The 25,866-nt window shown below is 37.8% G+C and overlaps 1 protein-coding gene across 1 annotated transcript in view; it reads left to right on the top strand.

Moving 5' to 3' along the window:
- The window catches only part of lobo (lost boys), a 1,557,146-nt gene that overhangs the window by 342,056 nt on the left and 1,189,224 nt on the right, over nucleotides 1-25,866 (top strand). The gene's annotated exons all lie outside the window — the stretch shown is intronic.

Raw genomic sequence — 25,866 nt, 5'->3', positions numbered from 1 at the left:
CAAGTCTACAAGAAAAGTGCGTAGACAGTTTCGAGTGCTATGGCTGGTTTCAGGACAAGGTGATCGCGAAATCATATCAGCTAACGAGTTCGTCTATCCAGGCGAATAATCGATACGGAAGTTATATGGTTGAATTTGCAGTGCCCATCTGGCCAAGCGACCAGACGGCGATTTTACGGTTAGTAACCATTTGGGCGGTTGGTGATCGGTAAGAAGGTGTACTTCAGCATCTTCAATATAGCCTCTAGACTTGGCGCATGCCCATACTATGGCAAGTGCTTCCCGTTCCGTGGTTGAGTAGTTACCCTCTGCTGAAGTAAGTAAACGACTTGCATGTTCGAAGGGTGCATTATCCGCGGCTTGTTTCAAAATTGGTGGGCTGACTAGAAGCAGCCTTAGTTTGTAAAACGCTTCAATCTGCGGGTCGGTCCACTGCCAAACAGCATTCTTTTTTGTGAGATCTGTGAGTGGTTTAGCAATTTTCGCATAATGTTCAATGAATCGATACCAAGAGCACGTTTGGATAAAGGATACCAGCTCTTTTATATTACGACGCGCTTTACGCTCTGCAATGGCCATTGTTTTTTCTGGGTCAACCATTATACCATCAGCTGTGAGGACGTGACCAAGATACTTTACACTGGCACAGCAAAAACGACATTTAGCGTTGTTAACGCATAGTTTGAACTTTTCCAGCTTCTGCAATACTACATGCAGATCTTTTAAACGGTCGTGAAATGTAGGCGAACATATGATAATGTCATCAAGATACGCCAATATCTGTATATTTGGTATTGATGTTTTGAACCGATCAATCAGGCGTTGAAAGGTCGCAGGAGCATTACGAAGTCCGAACGGCATGCGCTTGAACCTGCACGACCCAAAAGGTGTAATAAGGCATGTCTTATCCCGATCTTTTTCTGCGACAGAAATTTGAAAATAACCACTCTGCAAGTCCAAAGTTGTCATGTACTTGGAACTCTTTGCGGCGTGTAACAAATCATCCATACGAGGCAGTGGGTATCCGTCGGGCTTTGTTATAGAGTTTATTTTGCGATAATCTACGCAAACACTTATGCTCCCATCCTTTTCGGTACCATAACAACCGGTGATGGCCAAGCTGAATCACATTCTTCGATAATATAGTTTTCAATTATTTTGTGAATGTCGCTCTTCAACTCCTGAAATTTAGCGAAGGACAATCTATATGGTGGTAATGCGATGGGCTCGTGTTCACCCGTATCTATATAATGCTGAGCAAATGGAGTAGGCTCATGAGATGCACCGAAAACTTCTAAAGTGTCATTGAGCTGCATCTTTTCGGCTAGTGTTAGCTCTAAACCATCACTATCTTTTAAAAAACGAAAGTCTACGGAAAGTAGTTCTGTTGTCCTGGGTTCTCTGACGACTCCAGTGAACAACCCGCCACCGTAAGCTCTTTCAGGTGTTATAACGTCTGGTGGAAGAGAATCCCTTAATATATTCTAAATAGATTCCGGTGAATATGTATCTGGCACTTCCGGGCCGTAATATTCAAATTCGGACATATACACTTTTCGCTGGTTTTCTTCTATCACCACGTCATCTTGTTTACGTTTGCCAAGAGCACCACTTCCTTTCACTGTCTCTACAAGATTTAACTCAAGCGGAAATGGATTTGCAAAATCGAAATGTTGTGTAGGATCGCTCTCAAGGTACCAGTATCGTTGGGCCATGTTCAAGACAATCTCTACGTGTTCCATAAAGTCTGCACCTAGTAGGGTTCTTTTTGCATTGGTTAATACTTTAAATTGGATATCGAGGCATTTTCCACCAATCTTTGTCTTACAAATGGTTGTTAAGCATTCTTCAAACGAGAATCTGCCGTCGGCGATTGTAATCTCACACCTCACTTTCTTGAAAATATACCCTTTGTAGTCCATAACCCGTTTAAGGTTAACACTAGCAACGCTTGTTCTTGCCCCCGAGTCAAAGTATGCTTGTCATGGTACACCAAACATTTCTATATTGACAACTGAGATATCTCGACCAATTTTGACATTTAAAGAATTGAAGCTTACCGAGTTCGGTTTCACTACGACCTCTGATTTAATACAGTTAGGGCAATTTGCACGAGTTACACCTGGCGCGTTGCATCCATAGCACGCGTACTTGGGTTTTAACGATTGTGCTTGAGCTAGCTTCTCAGTGTGCGTTTCTTGTGCTTTTGCATTTTTCTTTTTGAGACATTCTTCGGTGCTATGCCCTTTTTTGCAACAAAATCCGCAACTTACTGGACCACCGACTGACTTTTCAGATTCTTCAGTGTTCGCAGAAGGAATTTTTCTTTCCTGTAGGCATAGTTCGACTTCACGAGCTTCTTTTAAAAGTTCGTTATAGTTATTAACATCACGTTTTACCTTATCACGAATTTGCATGTGCAGCAATCCGAATAATAGACCTATTTGGTCAGCTTCGTCTGGCTCCTTGGTCAACTGAGAAAATAGCGCACGTTTCTTACGGATGAAGGTATCAATTGGTTAATTTTTCTGCTGTTTCAATTCGAAAATCTCTACATAAATACGCCATGGTTGCTTTAGAAGGGAAAAGGCTTCACGCAACATACGTATGACGTCAGAAAACGATTGTGCTTCAGACTTTACCCCACGCCACCATTCTGCAGCGTCGCCCTCGAGGACCATTGGCATACCGCTTATTGCATCTTCATCGCGTACTTTTTCGACTGTTTTATAAGTCAGAATTGCAGCAATGAATTCCTCAACTTTTGCGGAGCTACGTTCACCCTTGTAGCGAGCAGTGCAGCGAGAAAAAGAGCCAGGCCTTTCATTAACCTGAACTACAGATTGCAGAAATTTCGCAAATTGTTCTTCAGTGAGCGTAGGTATTTTTGTAGATGCATTAGAAATAGCTTTTAAACGTTCGCTTTGGCGAATAGGGATTTTTGAATTCCTCAAGAGGTTTGCCACTATGTTGGGCGCGAATTGTAAAATAATAAATGAGCAAGGGTAAGGGTTTTTAAATTAATTTATTTGCAACGCGATGTGCGAAAATTATAATGTAGTAAGAAGAAGAAAGATGAAGAAAGTTGAATAAAGATGAAACCTTAAAATAAACAAAATTACAGAATTTAATTAATAGTATACGTAGTAATGACAGACCAGGTTTATGCTGTTCGTGTCAAGTAATATAATCAAAAATATTAGTGACCAGCTTTTCGCTGTTCGTCTAAGTAAATGCTTGCCTATCCAACAACAAATACTAGAGACCAGCTTTTCGCTGTTCGTCTAAGTAAATGCTTTACACACACATATAAATGTATACGCTGGTATATATGTAAGAGGCCAACTTTGCATTGTCCGTCTTCCACATATTACCAGCGTGCGCTATCTAATAATTTCTTACCTATTGCAATCCAAATGAATGAACACTCAGAGGAACACGCTATTTATTGAAAATTTGACAAAGCTTTTTGAAAATGTAGAAAATAGGGGGACTCATGAAAGCATATAAACTTATAAGGTGTAAAATTGTATCCATTTACACCCGCTGTTATATGAACGCACCTAGAAATGTTCTTGATAAACTTGATTGTTTATCAGCTGTATTATTGCCAAACAAACATTTTTTGATTGTTATACAAATTAAAAACTACCAAGATTAAGTGAAAAATCAAAACTAAAACGCATTTATTGCTGATGTTGGAGATTTTTGATAAAAATGCCGTCTGTAATGTCTGCAAGGTTGCATTCCTTTGATTTTACCGCGTTTACACAATGAAATGTGCGCGTAAATTTATACAAATTGTGTAAATGATTTTTCATACAAAATTTGACAGCTCGTGCGTAAACTAGATAAATTTATACGTTTACACACTTTATAAGGCATTTTTACGGTTACATGAGTCCCCCTAATGAAATGTGCGCGTAAATTTATACAAATTGTGTAAATGATTTTTCATACAAAATTTGACAGCTCGTGCGTAAACTAGATAAATTTATACGTTTACACACTTTATAAGGCATTTATACGGTTACATGAGTCCCCCTAATGTAAAAATAGAACTTACGGATATGTTTATGATAATCTAACAGAAAGCTGTGGACAGTATACTTATGCGGAAGTTACTCACGAACGTACGTACCAAAACGTGTCTGCTGACACGACCTATCTTATGAGTGTGCAATGTAAACGAAAAGTCACCGATGTGCAACGCCCGTACGTACGTAGCCCGGAACGTAGAAATCAAAACAATTTTGATTTTTTTCGTAAGAACGTGTCAGGTGATCGCTCTCTCACTAGACAGAGTTGCCTAGTAAACTTTTGTGCGCTAATTTTTGACCGTTTGCAATTTTATGCAAAAACACCTAATTAAAGTTTGAAAATTTGTGAAAATAATTCGAAATAATTATGTAAAAGTGCAGATTATAAATATGTAATCTATTTATACTCATTTAATATTTATTCCGGCCTTTTACAATATCAAAAATTAAATTGGAAAAAGTTGATGTTTCCATAAGGATGCATGCAAAATGGTCAATGGGAACAGTGCTTATCTGTAAACAATACACACACACAAATATGTTATGTACATGTACACAGATGCACACGTTGATTTCTACGGGCTTGAGGGTTCGGTCAAACGTGTTTCGTAAGACAAACGTCCGTACGTACGGCACACGTCGGTGGGTAATTGCCGCTTTAGTTAACAGCAAGCTTTGGATATTATGTATAACAATGTTGCCACACTGGAATGATCTTAAACTTAATCCTAACTAACACTATGCAAATATCTTAGTCAGACATTATATAATATACACATGCTACAATACCTTTTTGAAGATTCGGCAATCGACGTTCTTTGTGTTTCTGAGACGTGGTTTACCTCACGCTATAGTAACAGTTTGGTGAAAGTAAATGGTTACAAACTTTACAGAGCTGATCGCTATGGTCATGGTGGTGATGTTGCGATTTATGTAAAGGAAAGCTTGTTTTGTAGATTAAGTTGTGTTTCTAGTGAAGGTGATCGTGTTGAATATGCGTTTGTTGAAATAGTTTCTAATCATGATAAGCTTCTTATTCGATGTTTATACCGACCCACAGTGTTTCGTGTAGAACAAGCTAGCTGGACAAAATTATTTTATGAGATTTTCCGTTTCATATGCAGTCATTTATTACAACTCCGTCATTTTTTTCAGCCATATGTTCTTTTTTTTTTTTTTTCCAAAATTTTACTTCATATGCATACATTTGCTTATTTCATATACAGTAACTCATGTGAATAAGTGACATAGATCCAAAAAAATTTACAGGACTTAAGAATATTACTTTATTGTACTCAAATTGAATGGACTAGAAATCTCAATACTTTAAAAAATTCTAAAAATTCGGAAAAAAAATTAAAATTTTTTATGAAAATTGTCGAATTTTTCAAACATTTTTTAAATATAATTTAGTTTTTGTTAGAGATCGTGACAAATTTTCGTATGGGAAATTAGTTAAAATAAATTTGAGAAAGCGAAAATTGTAAGAATTGTCCAAAAAGGGGTGTCTATTTATTTATGTGAGTGACTATACATATGTACATACATATTTATTTGAGTATTTATCCTGGAACTACAATTTTTACAAAATTATTTTATAGTACCAGTCAGGAATGTAAAAGTGAATTACAATAATAATAATAAGAATGTAAATAATTAAATTAATTATGTGAAAATTACTTATTACAAAAACTTAAAAGTAAAGTATCATACAAAGTAGAAAAGACAATAGATTTAAATTAAATAAAACCTGATCCAACAAAAAGTTATAGGGTAGGTTATCTTTTATAATTATGTTATTATTCGCTATCATCACTTTCATTCGATGAGTCACTTGTGGAATAGTCATGAGGATCAGCAACACTACTGTGAAAGCTTGAAACAACTGGGGTATTCATTGACTCCTCAACATTATCGGGGGACAGTAAATTTAAGACTTCTGAGGTCAGACTTTTAAATTTTTTCTTAGGTATCTCCCTAAAACTGTTAACTAAAGGATCCGATGTTATAAGCAACATATTCATAAGATCTCTATTCGTGGCTTCGCGTGACTGCTTTTGTGTGTTATCATTCCTGAATCGTCTCAAATCTTTGTTACGGGCTTCCTGTGCTTCTTCAGAAAGTTGACCAATAGGTAAAATTGCTGATTTTGTAATATCAGTACTATGCACTAAGATTTTATGAACTGTAACAGGCATATTAAATCATGGATAGAGATCTATGTAATGTTTTTTAGTCTCGACCACAAATTTTTCAAATCTTTGGATATTTATATTGTACCCAGATGCTAATGCGCGAAGGAGAGTGTCGAATTTTTTGATAAGCTTTACATCCAATCCCGTTATCTCAACACTGGCCTTAGAATTTTCGAAAAACATACGAGCAGTGTTGCCGTTATTGGTATTGCCGAAACCTGGTTTTGGTTTATCTACTATCAATCCAAGTACACTTTTAAATTTATTCTGGATTTCGTTGGAACGTAGCTTAACACTCTCTTTATCTGCCTCATTCCAAAGCTGCCATTTTTTTTACTTCGAGGCGATAACTTATGTGAAGCAAGCATTTAAAACATCTTATCCATGCATGGAGAGTAGACAAACCAAAACCAAGATTATCTAGGTTAGGCGTAAAGTCCCGTAACTCATTATTCATATCTTTTGAAGTGGCACCACAAATATAACACTTTTGTGCGGAAGAAGTTTCAGTCAAGGCATTGCAAACTTTTCCGTCAATCAGTGTTAGAAGCATATTGTGATTTACGGAAACTTCGTATTCTTCGAGCATGTTCTTTGTTGGCAACAACGCATTTACTTCCTCTAAAACTTTGTTCGTTTCAAAAACAATAAAATCTTTTGTTTCTTTAGAAAAAATAAATTTAATTGGACGAACATACATGGTAGAAGAAGGTCGGGGATTCTGCCAAACAATGTTACCTTTTTCATCCTGTAATTGAAGAGGAATGAAAGAAAATATAAACAAAAACTCATCAGTGTCAGAACTGCATGTAAACTTTTGCTTATATGTGCTATGGCCAGAGCTTCCATCACAACCCCACTTGCTGATTAAAGTATACGTCAAGTTTGTAGGTAATAAACTAACAAAGACTTCTTGATTTGCTAAAACTAAACGCTCAACAGTTTTATCTAATACGGACTGGACTTTAATTTTCGCACGTGTTTCACCCACATCAATATCAATTGGATAGCATTCTGCCTTAGCTTTTCTTAGACTATAAAATGATGGATAAACCTTATGGCCTGCTTTGATGCTCCACTTCCGAGTCGTTTTGTACCCATGAGTCGTCGACTTGCTATCTACGTAGTATGCTTAAGCTTCTACATTGCTCAAACATCTTGCATCTGGCTCACATGTAATCTTTTTGCCGGATATTTGAGTGGTTTCCTGTGATTTTTTTATAATGTTAGCAACATTTCTGTTGCCGGACATACGCGTTGATACTTCTGCCGCATAAAGTAACTCACTAGGACTTCTAGATTGCAAGCGGTCATCCACTCGACGCCGTTTGGTTTTTTCACTGCAGCTAACAAAGTCCTTCTTCGTCTTCCGGGGCCGGGGTTAACTGAAGAAGTGGTTGGTTGGTATGATGGCAAATTTGAATCCACCGTTATTGTAAATGTGAAGTCTGGACCCGAAAGCCACTCCGAGTTTTTATTAAAAAATCGCTCCTTATGTCTTCTAGAAGTGTTCCACTTTTGATCTAGCTTCGACGAATGTGCCGATATTTGTAAGCTTAAACTTTTTTGTATTGTATTGTAACTAAACTAAATAATTCTTTATATCTGGTTTCCTTCGAATGTTGAATCCAAATGTCAAAAAACTCCGTTCTTGGTACGGTTATAACTAAACTGCTTTGTGTTGTTGATTTTCCGACAGGGTGAATAGTTGATGATTGTTGTGCTGCCATCTTAAGTGTCGTTGATCGTTCTGATTTGTTATCAGTTGTGCAGTTACATTCAGGTATTGGCCTAGATGCCCAGATGGTGTTTTTTTGTGTAGCGTTCCTGTGTGGTTATACCTGCATTAGGATTGCTTTGTATGTACCTTTTTTTATGCCTTGGTGACTGGTGCGGTAGGTTGTGGCAGGTTGAAGTCAGTGATCTTCGCCTTTTTGCTTTTAGTGTGCTCTTGTTGACCTTGCGCGTTTATTTTTGTGTGGTTTATGGCTACGTGTTTGTTCCTTGTACCTGGGAATTGGTTTTGCTGTTTGTGGATCAGCTTTAAAGGTTCAAATATCTCGTCGGAGCTGGTACGTACATACATCCTTTTTTATATGTAGAGAAAACTATAAAAAAAATTAAAAATAGATGTGCAAAGAATTCGCAATGGCTTTTTCTTTCGACTTTTAGAGAATACTTGCGACTATAACATATGTAAAACTTAGCCCGGATGTCCGCGGATGTATGTAACTTTTTTGTCCCTAAAGTTAAAAATATAGAGAAAAAATACCTTTTCTTCTTAACTACGGATTGTTAAATATATTGAAAATACTCTAATTGTGAAAGATTTACTATTAAAAAATTTTACTTACCTTCGAGCTTAGAATCCATCAAAAAAATTATATAAAAGTGTACACATAAAAGAAATATGAAGCTTAATATTCAACAAGAATTTTGCAAATTAATCAATGCATTTTACGGCCACTCCTGCTTTCTTACTTCAATTACTCAATACATATGAGCAAAAATATCAAAAAAAAGCAAAAATCCCGTTATTGTGTTTGTTTTCTTTCATGTCTCATTACACCTTTCTTGGAATAAGAACTTGGTTTTTGTCCGACTAGTTTGTTCTACACGAAACACTGTGCGATCCAAGCAGCAGGTGAATTTTGTGGATTTCACCGAATTCGTTCAATCACTACTAGGCAACTACAGTAATATCATAATTGCCGGTGATTTCAACAGCAATTTGCTTGGAGATAACTGTTTAAAAGTAAGTATGGAATCTCTTGGACTATATCCGACAATCTTATGAATCGTATCTTATTGATAATTGTGGAGGGGTTGGTTTATCTCAAATTAACAGTTTCCATAATTCGTTACATCGCACTCTTGATTTAATTTTTGTAACTAATAATATTAGTTTTGTTATCTCGGAACCTGCGTCTTCAATTTCGCCACCAAACTTGCATCACCTGCCCTTAAAGCTTGAAATTCAGTTCTTTGAGTATTTCTGTATTCCTACATCAAATATGAAAAAATCGTTCAATTTTCGAAGATGTGATTTTAATCGTTTAAATTCTGCTTTACGTGGAGTTGATTGGGATGCTATGCTTGGCGAAAGTGAAGTTGGAAAGTCTTTCAATGTATTTAAAAATGAAATTCATAAGATTTGCGAAAAAATCGTGCCGATATATAAAAATAAAATTTACAAATCTCCCTGGCACAATAGTGCGCTCAAACATCTAAAAAATTTGAGAAACAAGTTCTTTAAAAAATATAAGTTTACTAATCAGCGTCGATTTTATGATTTGTTTATTGTTTATAAGAAAAAATTTAACAATCTTAATAAGTCTTTATATGCTAAGTACGTCAGAAATTTTGAGGTAAACATCAAGAGCAATCCGTAGAACTTTTGGAATTACATTAACTCCATGAAGAGCTTATCTAGCATACCGAAATCAGTAAGCTACAATAATATTACTGCCAACTCTGTTAATGATGCTGCTAATCTCTTTGCTGACTTCTTCTCGGCGAATTTTATCACAGATAATGATTTAACTGTGGAAGATACAGATAAAATACACAAGTGAATTAAGTCTCCCTCTGCTAATAATTTTGGGTCACTTACTCTCACTGAGGCAGACATAATTGAGGGGATTATAAAACTTAAAAATTCCTCCAGAACTGATGTTGATAATATTTCAGTTATTCTATTGAAAAATTGTCCTTCTCTAGTACGACCCTTAATGATTATATTCAATAAATCATTGGAATCGGGTATTTTTATTGATGACTGGAAACAAGCATCCGTCACTCCCATTTTTAAGTCTGGCAACAAAAGTAACTGTTCTAATTACAGGCCTATTTCCAACTTCGAAGCTATTTGAATGTGTTGTCAATGACAAGCTTTACTTTAGCATTAAACACCTGATTTGCGCCAATCAACATGGTTTTGTCCCGGCCAGATCCACATTAACGAACCTCGCTGTCTTTTCTGAGGATTGCTACGCGGCATTTAGACGGGGTTTTCAGGTTGATACAATATACCTTGACTTCTCCAAAGCATTCGATAAAATTTCTCATAAAATTTTAATTGCGAAATTAGCTTGTTATGGGTTCCACTCTACGTTCCTACAGTGGATTAAATCTTACCTGCACAACAGAAGTAATGTTGTAAATATTGACGGTGTTTATTCGAAACCATTTTGGGCCACCTCTGGAGTGCCCCAGGGCAGTATTCTGGGCCCTTTACTATTTATCTTGTTCATTAATGACATTAGCTCTTGCTTCTCATCTACCAAATTTCTGCTTTATGCTGATGATCTCAAGATCTATTCTGAGATCAGTTGTTATAATGATGTCGTTGTTCTTCAATCTGAGATTAATAAGCTTTATATCTGGTGTGTTAAGAACCGTCTTTTCCTTAATATAAGTAAGTGCCACACTGTGACGTATGGTAAAATGCTGAGGCCACTTCATACCTCCTATCATATTGCAGAAACCTTTCTTCGAACGAATCTTGAAGTTAAAGACTTGGGGGTATACTTCGACTCAAAGTTTAATTTTAACACTCACGTCAGCTTCACAATTTCTAAGGCGCTTTCAATGCTTGATTTTGTCAGACGCCATTCCGCAAACTTCTCTGACCGCTACACACTCAAAGTTTTATATACGTCCTTTGTGCGGTCCAAACTTGAGTATGCGGCTTTCATTTGGCGGCCCTACCACACAGTTCACATCAACCGCCTGGAGCGGGTTCAAAAAATCTTTATGCGCTTCGCGCTTATTTCATTACGTTTCTCTGAACCGATCCCGTCTTATGAGTCTCGATGCCAACTAATATCCTTATTATCCCTTAACAATCGCAGAATTCTTTTGGCCTCGTTGTTCATTTTCGATCTTTTCACGGGCAAAATTGACTGCGCGCTGCTTCTTGAAAGACTATGCTTAAATACTCCCTGTAGAAACCTCCGCCACTTTGAAATCTTTTTCATAGAGCTGAGTAGAACTGTTTATAACTCAAAAACGCCTATTAACAGAGCCCTATCAGAAATTAATTGCTTCTCTAGTGTTTTGGATATTGATTTCTCCGACTCAAAATACGCTTTTCAACTTAAACTAAAAAATTACTTAATCTGTAATAATATAAATTCTTCTTGTTAATGTTCTCCATTGCTTAATATAAGCTGGTCTCTGTAATTTAGTCATAAGTGTCTGTACTAAACATTTGTTACTAGACTAAATAAATAAATAAATAAATAAATACCTCTACCTACTCACTTCACTCGTACAAATAGCACTCTCCTTGATTTATTCTTTGTCAGTGACCTCCAAAGAACCCTCCACTATAACCAATTGTCTGCCTCAAGTTTCTCAAAGCATGATTTAATTTTCATGATTTACGACTTCCAGTCAACAAAAACACCTGTGTCCGTGACTTATCGTGATTTTAATCGAATTGATTATGAGTCGCTTACTGCTGCAGTGGAGTTGGTGGAGTGGAGTCTCATTCAGAGTTTCACATCTGTTGAAGATAAATCAAACTTTCTGCAGGACAAAATCAACTGGCTTTTCGACTATTATGTCCCTATAAAAACTAAGGTAGTCAATCGGTGCAGTAGGACTTGGTTTAATGCTAACATTAAACATTTAATCAATGTGCGTATAAAGCATACTCGCGGTGGAAAAGGTACCGTAATGCAGATATGTATAACCAATTTAAATCGGCTCGAATTACTGCTGCCAAAGCAATTAAAAGAGCGAAAAGTTTGTTCTATGATGAAAAGTTTAGTCTGACAATGAACTCGCGGCAAACTTGGAATACCATAAGGGAGATTGGCGTGGGAAAACCCAAAGAAAGCTTACCTATTCACTCTGACTTAGATGAAATTAACGTTAATTTTGCTAGTTTGCCTGTATCAAACCCTCGCGTTAGTCTTGAAAACTACTGTGAACGTGTAAATGTTGGCGTCAGTGCTCTTGAATTTATGTGTGTTGATGACTGTGATACTGTGCAAGCCATACTCTCAGTGAAGTCAAACGCTATTGGCTTTGATGGAACCAGTGCGAAGTTTCTCAAAACTATATTCCCAAAGATTCTGTCACATGTGACCCATCTAGTTAACTCCATACTAACGACCTGTGTATTCCCTAGGTGCTGGAAAGTTGGTAAAATCATTCATGTACATAAGAAAAATAACGAGTACAGGCCCATTGCTATCCTAACATTTTTGTCCAAAGTTGCTGAGCGTATCCATCATAAGCAAATAATGTCATATGTGCATGATAACAGGCTTCTAACATACCGTCAGTCCTGTTTCAGACCGAAGAGTTGCATTTCGGCTCTGTTGGATGTTATAGAAAGCATTAGAATGGAAATTGATGGAAATAATCTTGCTTTTCTAACTCTACTCGATCATTCCAAGGCGTTTGGGTCAGTTGATCATGAGTTTCTATGTCGCAAGCTACAAAATCTTTTTAATTTCTCTTCTCATGCCACTGCTTTGATTAGGTCCTACCACGTGCAGAGATCTGAGGCTGTGTATGTTATTGGCAATAGGTCTACTTTTGTACCTGTACTCAGGGGTGTTCCGCAAGGTTCAGTCCTGGGCCCTTTGTTGTTTGTGTTGTATGTTAATGACTTACCCAATGCGCTAAGATATTGCAATGTTCATATTTATGCTGATGATGTTCAACTATATGTGTGCTGTCCTCTTGATCGTGTTGGCATGTGTATTAATGATATTAACTCTGAATTGACGAATGTAAGTGCATGGGCATCTGCGAATGGTTTATCAATTAATCCTGCCAAAGCTAAATGTATTGTCATTCGCAGAAAAGCCTTCGATACACAAAACTTAGACAAGGTAATGCTATACGGTACAGTTATTGAATATGTTGACTCAGAGAAATATTTGGTTTGGTTTTTAATCAAACTCTGACATGGAATAATCATATCATTAGTACAGTAGGTAAAGTGTATGGAATGCTTCGTACACCATGGCTAACATAGTATTTCACTCCTTTACACATTAGATTTCTTCTTGCAAAAGCGTACTTAATACCTACGCTACTTTATGGCTGCGAGATTTATGCTAATTGTGACTCTGTATGTAAAACTAAGCTTAATGTTGTTTATAACAACATTTCCAGATACGTATTTAGGCCTAAAACGACTTGACCATGTGTCTGCGTATGCCGTAAAGTTGTTAAATATTTCTTTTGAAAATTTGTTAAAATTCTGAACAGTGTTGTTCATACATAAGGTTATTCATACGCAGGAACAAAACTATTTATACCAGAGGCTTCAGTTTCTTCAATCGCTAGGCACTGCTTATTTACACTAGACACAAAACTCTGACATCTGAACGTCAATTTTATATCAACGCGGTACGTCTTTGGAACTCACTTCCAGTTAGTTTAAGGCTTATTACTAATACACTGCAATTTACAAATAAAGTGTTTAGTTTTTAAAATGATTGCTAACCACTACAACTCTATTTTAATACCTTCTATATTATTGAATGTGGACTTTTACATATTATATTTATTTTTTCAAAATATTTGTACCTGATTTTTTTTTCTCCCATTTGTGTTTCATTTTATAATGTATCCATATTTCTCATTTTCTTACTTCTCCCTTTTTTTAAGTTAAGTATTTTTAATTATCAGAATACCTTATTGTATCACACGTGACTGGCACTATTAAATAATTTTTTCAAAATTGTTGTGTCAGAATGAATATATATGTTAATAAATAATAAATAAAACAAAGGCATTGTATTCAATAAGGAGCATTATGGTGCGTGGATATTTATGGAAAGAAACATTCACCGGAATAACTGTTGTTTTATATTGTTAATATTATTAGTTGGAAATTGTTATTATACCGTTTGCCTACGTGCAAAAATTAGTATATAAGGGCGAAGAATTCGCATTAAAATTCAGAGAGATTAGGACACAGGCATACCAGTCTGTAGGTTTTATGACTGTCGACCAAGAGTACACCTGAAGGTTTTGACTTCATTTGTACTAAAGTATATTCGTCTGGAGGCTTTTTACTCCATTCGACGGCAGAGGTTGGCCGAGGGTTTATTACCTCAGTCGCCTCTTACAAAGCAAAGGAATAAGCTAGGAGTAGAGGTAGATTTTGATGAAATAAATATTTATAACGCTTTTACATGAAATCAACAGGGTTATTCATTCAGAAGGACCGGTAGGGATTTTAAATTTCAGGAACCCTGGACGGACTGCGGCCAACCCCGGCAAAGCCAAAGGAAAATACGTCACAAAGAATCCCACGCTGCTGCCTCCACTGGTGACAATAGTTCTTTGAAATGGTTATTGGTCATCATTTTTCTTATTTGCGGTCCCAAAAAAATTTATTCCTTTATTTTTGCTTCTGAAATCTCTGGAAAGATTGTTTTGAAATGATGAAAAGTTTCGCCTTCTTTGTCCAAAGCCTTGACAAAATTTTTCATAAGGCCGAGCTTGATGTGGAGCGGAGGTAGAATTATTTTTTCCTTCTTTATAAGTGGGGAGTATTTTATGTTATCCACCCCAACTTGAAACTCGATTCGTTCTGGTCAATTCTTTATGATGTAGTGGTCTTGACGAGCTCGGCTATCCTATTTGCATAGAAATCAACATTATTTTGTGTATCCACTTTGTAGACCACATAGCATTCCAACGACTTTAAGGTCGGCACATATTTTCCAATCATGTTCTTCGTATTTGATTAGTTTGAGCAATTTTTGCATCATCTCATACGTTTCCTTCATATCTATTGCATGCGCGATCGTGATAGATGGCTTTTGGTTGCCAATATGCAATAATACGGCCTTTAAACTTAATTTATTGCCATCAATGATCAATCGCCACTCTTTTGAATCATATGGTTCACCAAACTATTTGAATAGACCAGCAATGTCTTTGCAGTAACAAACACTGTCCTCCTTCGTATAGTACTTGGAAAATTGTTCGTGACGAGTTCTATAATATGTTACCTAAACATCGGATGAAACAACGGACGTGTAGTTCGGCCTTTTTCTTTGACAATTCCAAATCCCTTATCCAATCATTGAGTTCTGCTTGTGACAAAGAGTTTCTTTCGTTTTCCTTTTGAAATCCAGTACAACATGAAATCTCTTATGCTGTTGACAATGAAACTGAAGCCGGAACTAAAGTTAAATTTGATTCTGGCAATGTAGCTTCCGTTGCATTTAGTTCTGATAATGACACTGTAGATACGCTCGCATAGGTTACTTTTCTTGACTTTCCAACCCCAAGTACTTTTGTAGCACAAATATAGCAGAGTCCGTTGAATGGCAAGTTTGTTCCCTCCACTTCATTGGGGTAATAAATTTCATTTGTCGCCTAAATAGATAATTTCAGAAATTAGTCAGCTATGCATTAAAAGGGAGCAAATTCCTAATTCTTACAACGCACCTTTTTGTTCCGGTTTCCAAAAAAATCAATTCGACTCGACATGTGGTGCACACAGTATTCGGTGTCCATGGTTTTTCATTGTTTTTAGGCTCAATTCCAAAATACTTATAGTATGTAACTTTCAAAGGATTTGATAACACATATCGCATCCTTTTAACGACCGTAGATGAAACAGAACATATCTGGATCATTTGTACACTCAAACACTCGCGCCCTTTTATTCATATTATATTTTCAAGTAAATGACGGGTTATAAACTGCAATTATAAACTGAACAGTATTCGGCGAGCCTTGCAGATATTATGAAGGAACAAGGCGCATGTACTATTATTTATACTTAGATCAAGTAAAAATTCAAGCCTACCTAGAGAAAGAGGTTCCCTAGTTCTACAAAGAAAACACTACCTGCCTTAAAAATATCCTCTTGCTTGAAATGTACCTAGATTTTAGAAAACGACACTAAAAAAAATCCGTAATGATTGTTCGTTATCTTTGAATCTGCAGGGCCTAGCAAAAAGTGTTGTATGCACAGTTTATAGCGAATTTCATTACCTTTTAAAAGCTTCACCATTCAACCGTTTTGGAATTGCTCAATTCGTTCTTGAGATATATATGGTTAAGTGGGCCCCATTATCGTTTTTTTTTTGTTTTTTTTTTGAAAAACGGTAATTCGTAAATATCTAAAAAACGTTACCTTAGAATTAAAAATAGCCTTGATCTTCGGAATCTGCGGGTGATTTTACATAGGAATTTCATAATGTCGTCTCTGATGCAGAAAAAAAATTGGAATTTGTTTTCCAGTGTCATTTTCGCGGCGGACTCGAAGTCCTGACCGTCTCGATTGCGAATTGGTCCGGAACTGACTATTATAATTTATTCTCTTTTAGTTGAAGCTGCTGTTTTGCATTAGAATTGCGTTGGTGATATTTTCGTTGCTTTCGAACTAATTCTTATTGTCATTAATTGCATTAGTGATCATCTGATTATTGTATTCGAACTAACTCATTCTCCATTCACTTGTTTTTGGCCGAACCTAGTGGGTCATTGCTCTTTCGGTACCGAAAAATCATACGATATCAGCCTATTAGTTCGAATACACACCTAACCAAACACATGTATACTTGTCACTTTTATTTCGTCTCACACTGTTCGTTGTTGCAAGTGCCAATATGTTTAGCAACATGGCTTAATGTTGCTATGGCTGAGGCGGCGTATATTAGCAAGATTGATGGCGTTGTTAACTTGTATCTTGGATGTTTGTACAGTAAGTCAGTAAGTGTTTGTCAGTAAGTCTCTCATGTCGTTTTGCTTTGAAGCGTAGCTGGTATAATTTTTGAGCGGGCAATAATTAAGGGTATTATTTTAGGCTGCCGTGTTACGAAATTGAATAATTTATTGGGTGACAGATACTTGTTGTTAGTTGGTGCTGGTTTTATTAAAAAGCTGTAACCCTGCTAAGATTTCAGACTTACGTGTTTGATAAGTTTCCGGACTTTGGTATCTTTGCAATTTTTAACAGTACACCTCCAGCTCTCAAACGTTCTTTATGACATTTTCATTATAACAGCACTTGGCCTTGGCCAATAGCTGGAACATAGGCTATATAGGTGACATGAAATTCCCAAGTGGCATTTCAACAAGTAAAAAACCTGGGGAAAGGACACCCCTAGTGCAGTGTTATAATCCCAAGTTTTTTACTTGAGCTATGACACTCCTAATGCAGTCCCTTACTCGCAAGTATAAGTAAGACATATTTATTCCCAAACCTGTAATTGCAATTGAAGCAGAATTTGCCTACATTAGTTTTTATTCAACGAAAATTTGGAATAAAAATCGTGCGATATTATAATTTTATTTCCATAAAAATTCCTAATTTTTTTCATACTTCGTAGAGCACTTTATTTTCTAAACATTATTTGGTATTTTGGAGGTGCCCTTAACTCTTTTTCACATAGTGCGCTGCTAGCTTTACGTTAAGCTAGCAGAGCACTTACTTTCTCGGAAAATATATGAAATTTCTGGAATATTTTTCAAATTCGTAGAGCACTTAATGAGCACTTAATTTTCTATACATAAAACTTTCATGATCGATATGTACTATTCAAATTAAGCTAGCAGAGCACTTAAATGCTCGAAAAATATGAGTATTTAATTTAGGAAATCAGCAAGGGCGTATCCAGGCATTGATTTTGGAACAATCAGGGGGGGGGGGCAATCCAATTTAATGTTTTTTTTTTTGTTTTACGAGGAGGAAGCATTGAAATCCTCAAAGTTTGTGTGGGAATTTAACCGCACTAAACCTCCTACTGTCTGAGTACCATATACCCCCGGTACCACTGTCAAGTATTCCGTCGGGAGGTAGGTTGAGCACTAAACTCTACGTCTGTCGGGGTCAGGTTGCACAATTCCATCCAATTTAATGTCAGGAAACAAGAAGCAGTGAATTATACAAGTGCCAAACGACGTGGATCTTGTGCAAGTCGTTCTAAAACTCTGAGTACCATATCCTTTCCTTTATCCTTGACCATTTTCCTATGTACACTCATCATGCATAATACTAAAAAAAATGAATCATATTGTGACGAATATCAGTGACACTAAGTGATACTCCCATCACTAATCTGATACTAAGTAAATAAAGCCACAACACAATGAAGCAAGCTGATACACTTGTAATCATTATGTCTGCACACATACATGCGGGGCAACAGAGACAGATACTCACAAGCGCATGTCATCATCAGCCGCTCACATATACACACGCATATGGATACAAATTGCAAATATACGTGTATATAGCTCATAAACAAGCATCAGGTTCACGAAATTACTAGACCTTACGAGAAATGGGTGAACGAGGAAACCGAAGAGTATAAAAGCGGTACAGGCTGAGGCATGAAGAATCAGTTTCATTTGAGCTATCAATCAGTTGGTTATTAAGCAAGCTATTCGTTTCAAAGTATAAGTGTTATTGTGGAGTACTTTAATAAAGGTAATTTTTCCACTATTCAATATTGGAGTTATTTATTCAATAGTTTAGCGATACGAACTTTGGCAGAAGATTGCAAATAAGGGGAATTGCAGTAAATTCGTTACAATTGGTGTCAGAAGAGGAATTGTTGAATAAATTCCAGAGTTGCAAAGCACAACAAGGACATGGCGAAGTTAAGTGAACTAAGGATCCAGCAACTGAAAAAGGAGTTGGAAGCCCGTGGATTGAATACAACCGGCAATAAACTCGAACTTCAGGCAAGACTACGACAGGCAATGGAATTAGAAGGAATTGACGTGGAAGAATATAACTTTCATTTTGATGGCGAGGAAACAACAAAAATGGAAAAGACAGTTACGCAGACAGTTACGAGCACAGACTTGAACATGATTTTGGCTGCAATATCTGCTCAAACATCGACATTGGCGTCTCAACTGGAATCGCAAAAGACAGATATAATATCTCAACTGGCATCTCAATTGGAGGAACAAAAGACAAGTGTAGCATCCCAACTGGAATCACAGGAGACACGCATAATATCGAAGATTGAAGCACAAGAAACGCGTACTTCAGAAATGTCGACACAGATTACATCAAAGATGGAAACACAGTTAGAAGAACAGAACACATATATGGCTAAGCAGTTGAAAGCACAAGAATCTCGCATATCTTCGCAACTGTCAGAACAGGAAGCAAGGGTATCATCAAAACTGGAAGCGCAGGATGCAAAAATCGCTCAATTTCAAGCAGAAGTCGATGATTTGAAAGGTCGTATGGAGCAGTTACAACTAAATCTCCCAGCTGTTTCAGCAAGCAATTCCAAGGTAAAGACGCCATCCTTTGACGGTTCTGTTCCTTTCCAGGTCTTCAAGCTACAGTTTGAGAAGACCGCAGCAGTGAACAACTGGAATGCGGAAGATAAAGTTGCTGCACTGTTCGTGGCATTGAAGGGGCCAGCACCAGAAATCCTACAGACGATTCCCGAAGGAGAGTGGAACAACTATGAAGCCTTGATGGCTGCTGTAGAAAAACGGTACGGAAGCGAGCATAGAAAACAGATATTGAAGGGTACACAGCAGAAGAATAATGATGCAGTCAAATGCTTTAAGTGTGGAAAGCCAGGGCACATTGCGCGTTATTGCAACACCAACCCTAACAGTTCCAACAATGTGGGTGGTCGTAAACGCAGAGCAGAAGGAGATGAGCAAATCTCCAAGACCACTCAATCGTTAAACTAAATCGAGTCAGCCGCAAGGGGCGACAGCTAGCTCCCGCAATTGAATGCCCCATAATCTCTATCTCGCAGATTGGAAGAAGATCGAGCAATCTTACTGTCGGAGGACATGTGGATGGAAAGGAACGTTTACTGACTTTAGATACGGGTGCATCTCATTCCATCATTCTAGCGGATTTAGTCAACAAAAAGATAAGACCCTTGCTTGGAGCAAGATTACGGACAGCCACGGGAGAGGACACCCAGGTAATTGGAGAAGTAGGATGTGAAGTAGCAATTGGGAACGTCACGGTACTACACAATTTTATAGTGGCAGATATTGTTGATGAAATCATAATTGGAGTGGACTTCTTAATCGACCAAGGCATGAAGATCGATATGCAAAGCAAGACGATGCGATATAAGAACATGGATGTGCCACTTAATTTCGGCTACGAGAGAGGCTACAGCAGTAAACGAGTGCTGGTGGAAGAGAGTCAGCAAATACCACCGAAATCCGAAGCAGTCATCTGCGCAAAGGTTGATGGAGATTGTGGGACAAACAAATTGTGGGTTGTCGAAGCAGCAAACAAATCGGCACTGAACATACTTGAAGGAAAAACCCTGGCTATGACAAAACAAGATGGACTTATTCCGGTAAGAGTACTCAATGCGTTCAAGTCACCATTTAATTTGACCAAAGGAGCTATTTTGGGAAGATGCCAAGAGGCTGAAGTAGTTATTAACTGTGAACAGCTCCAGGAACATGTTTCATCTAGTAATACTGATCTTTCATATGACATCACGGCATGGACGCAGGGGCTAGAGGAAGCCTATCAGAATAAAGAAAAACAACTGCTCCTAATGTACGCGAACATATTTGACCAGGATGGTTCCAAACCAGGCCGCACCAATGTTGTGAAACATCAAATTGACACTGGAGACGCGAGGCCGATACGTCAAGTTCCTCGTAGGTTTCAACTGGCGAAACGGGAAGTTGTGAGTCAAATCGTACAAGAAATGAGCGACAGCGGCGTCATCGAACCATTAGCTAGTCCATGGAGCTCACCGGTAGTACTTGTAAAGAAGAAGGATGGAAAAATGAGGTTTTGCGTGGAGTCCCGGAAATTGGATGGCGTTACGAAAAAGGATAGCTACCCATTGCCAAGAATTGACGACACTCTGGACTCGCTATCTGGTACGAAATGGTTTTCCACACTGGACTTGAAAAGCGGCTACTGGCAAGTTGAGGTGAAGGAGGAAGATAAAGAGAAAACAGCCTTCAGTGTCGGTGATGGTCTTTGGCAATTTACAGTAATGCCTTTTGGACTTTGTAATGCACCAGCTACTTTTGAGAGACTCACGGACCAGGTACTGAAAGGTCTACATTGCAAAACATGCTTGGTATACCTGGACGACATCATCGTATTGGGCAAGAACTTTGAGGAACATCTTAAGAACTTGGAGGAAGTTTTCCAGAGAATAGCTGGCGCTGGTCTGAAGTTAAGTCCCAAAAAGTGTGCGCTGTTTAAAAAGAAAGTAAATTATTTGGGTCACAAGGTAACGACAGAGGGCATCTGCACTGCAAACGAAAAGATAGAGGCTGTAAAGGATTGGCCAAGACCACAGAACCTACATGAATTGAGAAGTTTCCTTGGGCTGTGCACATATTACCGCCGATGTGTACCAAATTTTTCCAGCGTAGCCCATAGCCTCCATGAGCTTACAAGAAAAAATAAAGCTTTTGAATGGAAAAAGGAGCAAGAGGTGGCTTTCCAAACATTGAAGGAGCATTTGTGCACTGCCCCAATGTTGACATATCCGATTCCAGGAGCAACATTTATTCTAGATACAGATGCGAGTCGATATGCTATAGGAGGCGTTTTGTCACAACTGGTTGATGGACAGTAGAAGGTAGTTGCATATTACAGCCGTTCGATTGGAAAACCAGAGAGGAACTATTGCGTTACACGGCGAGAGCTGTTGGCATTGGTAGAGTGCACTAAACATTTTCATAAATAACTCTACGGCCAGCGATTCGTGTCAGGACAGATCACGCAGCGTTAAAATGGCTTCTGCAGTTCCGTAATCCGGAAGGAAAATTGGCAAGGTGGATCGAGCGACTAAAAAGCTACAACTTTTCCATTGAGAATCGGAACCCATGGAAATGCCGATGCAATGTCACGAAGACCATGTAGTTTGGAATGCAAGCACTGTTCAATGGCCGAGGCTAAAGAAGACATTATAGATGTCCAGCTAATGACTATACGGATGAATGGGACAAGGAACAAATAAGAAAGTGTCAGCTAGAAGATACAGATCTGTCACATGTTATGCAAGGGCTCGAACGGAACGAAAGACCAAGCAGAAAAGAGATGGTAGCAGAGAATCCCATTGCAAAGTCATATTGGGCACAGTGGAATAGTTTAGAATTGATATCCGGTTGCCTTCATCGAGTATGGGAGAGTGGAGATGGTCAATGCAAAAAGAAACTGATAGTTGTTCCCAGAAAGAGGATTCCTGACGTGCTCAGCGAGCTGCATAATGGTCCAAGTGGAGGTCATCTTGGAATCACAAAGGCGCTCGAGAAAATTAAGCAGAGATTCTATTGGGTTGGTTGCCGTCAGTCGGTCACCGAGTGGATTGCCAACTGCGAGGTATGCAACAGAGCGAAAGGGCCCAAAACACGAAGTCATGGCCAGATGAAGCAGTATATTTCAGGTGCACCATTTGAAAGGATCGCTATGGATGTCGCAGGTCCATTTCCTACTAGCAACCGCGGAAACAAATACGTACTGGTGGTTATGGATTATTTCAGCAAATGGCCAGAGGTATACCCAATCCCAAACCAAGAAGCAGAAACAGTAACAGAAGTGGTTAAAAACGAATGGGTTGCAAGGTATGGTGTACCAATGGAGTTACATTCTGACCAAGGCAGAAATTTTGAATCAGCTGTGTTCCAAGAAATGTGTAAATCATTGGGCATTCGAAAAACACGGACAACTGCATTGCATTCTCAGTCCGATGGTATGGTGGAACGTATCAATAGAACCTTGGAGGAGCATTTAAGGAAAGTAGTAGACAAGTAGGTACCATAAGGAGTGGGATGCCCGCATACCATTATTCTTGATGGCTTACCGATCAGCAGTGCATGAGACAACGGGCCAAACCCCTCCAAAAGTAATTTTTGGCAATGACCTTCGACTGCCAGCTGTTTTGAAGTATGGGATAAGTGCCGATGCGGAGAGGAATGTCAAGAAATCCACTGGTGTCTTGGAAGAACAGCTGAGAGAGATACACGATCTTGTAAGGCAACGAGCAAAGATTATGAGTGACAAGATGAAAGCGAGGTACGATAAAGCAATAATTTCGGAAGGGTTTCAGGAAAGAGATTTGGTGCTGCTATACAACCCACAACGAAAAAAAGGTTTGTCCCCGAAATTGCAGTGTAACTGGGAAGGCCCATACAAAGTTGTAAAACGGATCAATGATGTAGTGTACCGCATACAAACCATTGGCAAATCACGAACCAAAATGAAGGTGGTTCATTTGGAGAGGCTAGCAGCGGTTAGATCGAGAGATTTGTCTGATCGGGACGATCAGACATAGGTGGAGGGCGGTGTGACGAATATCAGTAACACTAAGTGATACTCCCATCGCTAGTCTGATACTAAGTAAATAAAGCCACAACACAATGAAGCAAGCTGCTACACTTGTATGTACGTAAACAAATTAATCATTATCAGCCCAATTCTAAACGAAAATTCCGTGCGAGTTTTTTCCCTTCTCCCATTCCCCGTATTCTAAATAAAAATTCCTTGTGAGGTTTTTCACTTCTCCCTTTCCTCCTATTCTGAACAATGTTCGAAAAAGAGGAAACCGGTTATGGGAGAAAAGTAGGTATTACGAATGTGAGGGAGAGGGAAATTTCTTTGCCATTTCATAGGAGTTTTTTCACTAGTTAAATTAAAGGGAATGCATTAAAATAGCTAAAGAAAATTCGTTCTTTTAAGAAAGAACACTTATTTGTACAAATTTGGGCTAAAATATGTATTTAAATTCTATCACAATATTCTCACTGTTATTACAACAACAACAACCACAATATTCTTTATTTTAAGTCGAAAAGTATATCATAAGCAAAGGAAGAGCGCAAGGATTTTTTAAGAAGGCTTAATTAGATTTTGGCATATGGCGAAAGGTGAACTCAACTCGATGTGGCCCCCAGAAAATTGCTTTGCAGAATGAAAGCAGGCAACTCCGGCGGATTTGTGTTATCCCGCCGTCTTCTTCTTATGCTCCTCTGTTGATGTTGCTGTGGCACCAATTCAGTGCTCATTTCAGTGAATACCACATGAAATGCAATAATGTGCATTGTTTATACCTTATTTCTTCATTTCTAACGAATTCGCAACAATAATTAAACTTCAATTTTTTAAACAAAATAAGAAATGCGCAACGAAATTTCAACTGAATAAACAGCTGACTTCGAAAATTCGAAATTCCTATTCCCCAATTTTTCTTCTTCCTTGGAGAAAAGAATTGGAGGAATTTTTCCGCGGGAATAAAAAAATCCGCGAGAACAAAATTCCGCGAGAATATTTAGAATTGGTCTTCATGTCTGCACCAGGGATGCACCTTAACGTTAAGCTAATCGTTTATCAAAAAATTTCCACCGTTTCCGTTGAAACACTTCGAAATATTATCGATAAAGAAATTATCAAGATAAATTGTATCTCGTTTTTAACCGAAACGAAAAGCATTCCTTAACGTTAAAAACGTTAACAAAAACGTGATATTTTATGTTTGAATTGTGCTGGCAATGCTATAGCCATGGTGAAGCCGTAAGGTGGTAACAGCGAGCTGACATACACACACAAAATCCATGTAATTTGTTTGTGTAATTCGTTGGTGGTAATGTCAAAAATACTCTGAGAAATGTTCGTACTGTCAAAATTCATGAGACAATTTTCAATCAGCTTGGCTAATGCTTTCACCTTTATTGACTCCGCCATCAATCAGCTTTGCCAGCATAGTTTGAAATTAATAATCAAGATAAACGATTTGATTTCGTTTTGATATGGCAGAAAACGAAACAAAATCATTTCGTTAACTTGACGTTCTTAACGTTAATAAACGAAACGAAATGACTTTGTTTCGTTTATTAACGTTAATTATCGTAACGAAATGATATCGGTTCGTTGGCTAAGCATGCCTGGTCTGCACACATACATGCAGGGTAACAGAGAGAGATACTCACAAGCGCATGTCATCATCAGCCGCTCACATATACACACGCATATGGATACAAATTGCAAATATACGTGTATATAACTCATAAACAAGCATCAGGCTCACGAAATTACTAAACCTTACGAGAAATGGGTGAACGAGGAAGCCGAAGAGTATAAAAGCGGCACAGGCTGAGGCATGAAGAATCAGTTTAATTTGAGCTATCAATCAGTTGGTTATTAAGCAAGCTATTCGTTGCAAAGTATAAGTGTTATTGTGGAGTACTTTAATAAAGCTCAGTTTTCCATTATTCAATATTGGAGTTATTTATTCAACAGTTTAGTGATGCGAACGTTGGCAGAAGATTGCAAATAAGGGGAATTGTAGTAAATTCGTTACAATATTCATCATTACAATCCGATAATAACTTTTGGATTTTCATCACTTTTCTTACCATTCAAACGATTTTCGCCCATCGTTGAGCGAAGCCAAGTCTTTACTCTCCTCAACGTACTAAATGTCCGTTCTATGCAACTTGTCGTACAAGGTAATGCGATGGCAATATACAAAGCAAGCTTCGTCGTTTATAAAACACTTCCATTTCTTGAACAGCATCACACAGGTGTAACTTATGAAGATCTTCAGCTTTTAAGTTTTTGTCCTTCCAGTGAAAATACCACGAAGACCGTAAAACTGAATAAAACTTTCTGTTGCTTTCTTGAAGTCTTGGAAATTTATTTTCAACATGTTAGCTGGGTGCAA

Source organism: Eurosta solidaginis, chromosome 1, assembly GCF_040869045.1.
Source record: "Eurosta solidaginis isolate ZX-2024a chromosome 1, ASM4086904v1, whole genome shotgun sequence".
NCBI classification, from domain to species: Eukaryota; Metazoa; Arthropoda; class Insecta; order Diptera; family Tephritidae; genus Eurosta; species Eurosta solidaginis.
This window is presented reverse-complemented; position numbering and strand designations above follow the sequence as displayed.